The sequence below is a fragment of the Capra hircus genome, chromosome 2, assembly GCF_001704415.2.
Source record: "Capra hircus breed San Clemente chromosome 2, ASM170441v1, whole genome shotgun sequence".
NCBI lineage: Eukaryota > Metazoa > Chordata > Mammalia > Artiodactyla > Bovidae > Capra > Capra hircus.
Genome location: NC_030809.1, coordinates 15,009,044 through 15,014,371, shown reverse-complemented (window position 1 = coordinate 15,014,371; position 5,328 = coordinate 15,009,044).

Below are 5,328 nucleotides of genomic sequence, written 5' to 3'. Positions count from 1 at the left end.
AGAGCCTGGGCAGTGGTCCAGATGGTCCAGGGATGCTGCGGCCGGCCTGCGTGGCTGCAGTGGCGGTGATGGCTGGGGGGGGGATTCCGGAGACAGCCTTGGCGGGGAGTGGGTACGCTTGACCTTGACGGAAAAAATTGCATGCGCTGCGGCTGCAGCTTGCTCTCCTCCCCGCCCCTCCCCCGCGCCGCGGACTGCGGCGGAATCCCGGCGGCTCGCGGAAGCTCACGCCCGCGCGGCTGCAGCACGCGAGGAGTGGGGGCGGGATGGCCGGGGTGGCACCATGGCGGGGATGCCCGTCTTCCCTGGAAGGCGAGGAGGGGAGGAGATGAGGAGGCAAGTCACGTGGTGCCGCCACCAGGCACAGCCCGATTGGTGGATCCTGCCGCGGAGCCAGCCGCGCGGCTCTGGTTTCCAGGCACGGAGCAGCCCCCTCCCCTCGTTAGAGCGCCCGGGGGTGCGCTGGCCCCTCGCGGAGGAGGATGGCGCGGCGATCCAGCTCTCTTCGTTGGATGTAAGGCAGCCCGCTCCTTGGCTGCTTGCCGCGGTCTTCACTGCAGCTTGGGAGGTCTGATTATTGTTTCCGTGAGCACATCCTTTCTCTGCTTATCTTCTGCCTTCTGCCCCTCTTAGAACCACCATGCTAGCTGGAGGCCAGCTCTCTTTGGGCTGGCTGAGGCGGGTTTCTTTCCCTTGCCACAATTTTTCAGTTTGGAGCAAATCAGTTAACCTGGCTAGACGTGGGAAGATTAAAACAGAAACCCCACAGGCACGTCCAGCCCCACACATCCAAACCGACATTTTTCTCTTTCCAAACTACGCCTTCTTTTTGTCTTCATCTGTTTCAGCCATCCAATCTATGATAAAAACCTACTAAATGTACCTCCAAAATAGCTCTTAAAAATCAGTATCTAGTATTTTTTCCTTAGCATTTATCTTGATTTGTAACTGTGTGTGTTTGTGATTGTACGTTTTCCCCCACCGGGCTGTGTAAGCTCCATGAGAACCGCGACCTTGTCTATTTTGTTCATTGCTGCATCACCAGCACAGTACCAGGCACGTGGTAGGTGATTAATAAGTGTTAATGGAATGAACAGATGCATAGCAAGCACTGTGCTAGGTACTTGGTGTGAAAAAGGGTCTCAGATTTTAAGGTGAAACTACTCAGAGAGTTCCCTGGTGATCCAGTGGCTAAGAATCCAAGCTCCCAATGCAGAGAGCCCGGGTTTGATCCCTGGCCAGGGAACTAGATCCCACATGCTGCAACTCAAGATCCCTCGTGCCACAAGGAAGATTCCGCATGCTGCAACTAAAACCCAGCACAGTCAAATAAATATTTTCTAAAAGATGAAACATAAAGCTCTAACCTCAAGAAGTCATCTGTCCAACAAACATGCCCTAAGACCTTTTCCACACCAAGGGCTGGGGGGAACTGGTGCACAAGATAAGCAAGACTGCATTTCTACCTTCCCCCTACATCTTGGGTCTGGGGAAGAGCCACACATGACTTAGACAGTAAGATTTTGTGGTCCTAGGGAGTCAGGTATGGTGGTACCTACTGATCTCTAGAGTCAGAAGAGCCCAGGATTTGAAGTCTGATGTCCTAACTTCCCAGGCCAGTTTTGCTGCCTTCTGGGTGTGAGACCACAAGTCTCTTCTCTCTCTCAGGCTCTATGTCCTCATCTTAAAAATGGGGATAACAATGGGACATCCCTGTCAGTCCAGTGGGTAAGACTTCATCCAATCCAGGGGGTGTGGGTTCAACCCAGGGTCTTGGGAGCTAAGATCCCACATATCTCACGGCCAAAAATCAAAACATAAAACAGAAACAGTACTGTAACAAATTTGATAAAGACCTTAAAAATGGTCCACATTAAAAAAAAACTTTAAAAATATATGGATAGCAATATCATCTCAAAGGGCTGAGACATGAAAGCATTAAGTGTCAGGTTTTATGACAATGTTGGGTGTAAGTGGGCGACCATAATTTTTAGTTTGCCTGGAACAGATTGATTGACACCTGTTGAGCCAAAGCAATTGATGATAGCATTCCCTTTCATTCTCAAATGGGGCTTTTCCCCTCATAGCTCAGCTGGTAAAGAATCTGCCTGCAATGCTAGAGACCTGGGTTCAATCCCTGTGTTGGTTGGGAAGATCCCCTGGAGAAAGGAAAGGCTACCAACTCCAGTATTCTGGCCTGGAGAATTCCATGGACTATAGTCCATGGGGTCACAAAGAGTTGAACATGACTGAACCACTTTCACTTTCATTTTTCACTTTTCATTCTCAGAAGTGTCCTGGGTTTGGACAGTAAATCACGTGGTCATCCTAATAATAGGTTTGATTGACACTGGGGTTATTTACATCATATCCTGGGAACATGAGAGGAGGTGAGTCTGAAAGTAGAAAGGGGTGATGACCATGAAAATGAACCTGATTACAAGCAGAGGGATTAGCATTTGCAAAGAAGCAAGATGCATGGAAGGAGATGCAGCTGGTTGTGGGAACTGTAGAAAGTTTTGAGGAAGTGTTGACACAAGCTTTCTTGTCCACAACTCCATTAGTCTGTTCATCTCCATGACCCTAGTGGTTGGCAAACAGCCTTCCACAAAGTAAGTATAATACATGTTTGCTGAATGAACAGATGAGAGTCCTTCTCTTTCCTGTCATCTTCCTGAGTCACTGCTCTGCTTGTATCAAGTGGAGACACAGAGGAAAAAGTGACAGGAATTGCTTTAGTCCCTTGCTTCAAGGGTGATGGATTCAGGAGACAAAACCCAGAAGAAATGGGGTCATAGCAAAGTCCACTGGTATTTATGAGAAGTCACTTTTCTGCCAAAGCACTGGTGGTGGCAGCTTTGAGCTGAGGCAGGGTTTGTTTGAGAACCAGAGCCAAGATAAGCAAGCATTTGGTGTGTTGAGCTTTTCAGCAAGCTATTCAACAATTCTGCCAGTTGTTTCTGTCAGCTGCACAGGAGGAAGCATCTCAAAGCCAGCTGGGTCTGTCTGGAATCAGAGGTCCCCAGGTCCTTCAGCACACTCTAACCCAAGGAACAAAGCAGCCTTCTCCCCCATCTTTCATCCCTACAAACAGGCACACATCTCCTCCAACCAACTGCTCAGGACATTGGTCGCCAAGAACAGAGTCAATGATGATTATAGGGAACTGTGGCTGAGATAATGTCACTTACTATTATAAATAGTACATACCTCCCCACTACATTTTTCAGCCTCCTTTGCAATTAAATTGAGCCTGTGTCACAAGTTCTAATAGTCTATGAGTGGAAGTAACATATGTCATTTCCAGGCTGAAGTATTTAATTGCTGCTGCACAACCCTCCTGCTTCCCAGGTGGCGCAGTGGTAAAGAATCCACCTGCCAATGCCGGAGACACAAGGGATGCAGATTCAATCCCTGGGTTGGGAAGATCCCCTGGAGTAGGAAATGGCAACCCACTCCAGTATTCTTGCCTGGAAAAGCTCATGGACAGAAGAGCCAGGTGGGCTACAGTCCATGGGGTTGCAAAGTGTTGGACATGACTGAACACATGTGTGTACACACACACACCCTCCAGCTCTCTTTCCCCTATTGAGGCCATCCTTAACACCTCGGGTTGAGGTGGTAGAGCCCAGGAAGAAAGTGCCATGGACCTCTCTGAGTGACCAGGAGAGTGCCTTGCCCCATAGGCAGGCTTTGTATGAGTGGGAGAAATATACCAATGTGTTAAAGCATTGAGATGTTCAGGTTGTTACCGCAGCAGAGCCCAGCATACTTTGACCAGTATACAGAAATCAATTGTTGTTTTAGCCATCTAGCACCAAATCTCCTTCCTCCTTGAGGAGGAACATTTCGCCTCCTTACGGACCTCTTTGGTATTGCTAAATCCAATGATCACTTCTCTGTTCTTATCGGCGTTGACTTCTCAGTGGGATTTGTCATAATTGACCACTCCCCCTGGAAACATTTTATCTAGGTGTCTGTGACATCATACTAGCTTGAGTTTTCTCCTGTGTCACAGCCCCTGCTTTTCAGTTTCTTTCGCTGGCTCTTCTTCCTCTGTTTTACCTCAAAAGTTTGAAGTTTCCCAGGGTTTATTCCTAAGGACCTTTCTCAAGGTTTTAATACCACCCATAAAAGACAAACGGTTATCTTTTAGTACAGTTTCTACCAATCTTTATTAATAACAGAGCACCTATTTTTAGGGACACATTGTGCCCAGTTAAAAAGCTACATATCCCAGTATGGCCATGTGACTACGCTTTGGCTAATGAGATGTAAGCAGAAATGTGCCAGGCTTTCAAGGCAGTCTTCCTTTTTTTTTTTTTTTTTTTAAGGCAGTCTTCTTAAAAGGAAATGAGTGTACCTTTCTTCTCTTTTCCCTCCCCACTGTCTGGAATGTGGACAATAATGAGTTGACCTTAAGATTAGAAACCAATTGCTAAGAATGGCAGAGCAGCCTTGAACTTTTACGAATTATTTCTCATGAAGAGAGAAATAAATTTCTATCATAAGCCTTTTTTTTTTCTTTTGTTATTTGCAACTGAGTCTAATCCTGCCTGATACCTTCCCATTGCTGTTAAAGCGGCTTGCTTTTCTCCCATTTGTAAGGCTGATTCCGTGTCTTCCCCCAGTCAGAGCAGTGGGGGATCAGCAGAAAGGCACTTCCAGGCACCCCCAAAATGCTGGACATCCGTCCACAATTTGTAAGTAACCAAACTACCAGAAGGTTAGAATGGGCGGTGGACCTAGGAATAGTTTAGTAGGTCACAGAAAGTACTGAATGCTAGATTGAGGGATTTGGATTTTATTTTGTAAACCTCTCCCAGATAGGGAGACCCTGTCTGTTTCACCTGCCTCCATTTAATAGAAGCTCAATGAATATATTCTTTATTAATTACTGGTTAATAAAAAAAACAACAAAAGATGTGTTGGAACGTAGACCAGTTGGGAATCACTATCTGATTTACCCTCATCGGCTTTTTACAGATGGAGTAACTAAAATATCATTTGCTGGAAGCAGCAATCGGCCCAACCTCGAGGAAAGGCAAACCGAAAACTCCGCCGCAGGTTCGATGTGGCTAGGGGCGATGATATTGACGGAAGAGGCCAAGTAAACTAGTTGAGTTACCTTCTTCTCAAGATGGCGGCCCTGGAATCACCTGCCCTCCGAGGAGGCGGGGCTCCGCCCCAGCACGCCCAGCGCGCCCCACCCCGCTCGGCCCCGCCCAGCGCCCCCCCACCCTCCGGCATGGGCGGTGCGGGTTGTGAGGTGTCTCCGCGAAGCGCCTGCGCAGTGGGCATCGGCGCGCGGGGCGGAGGCTTTATAAC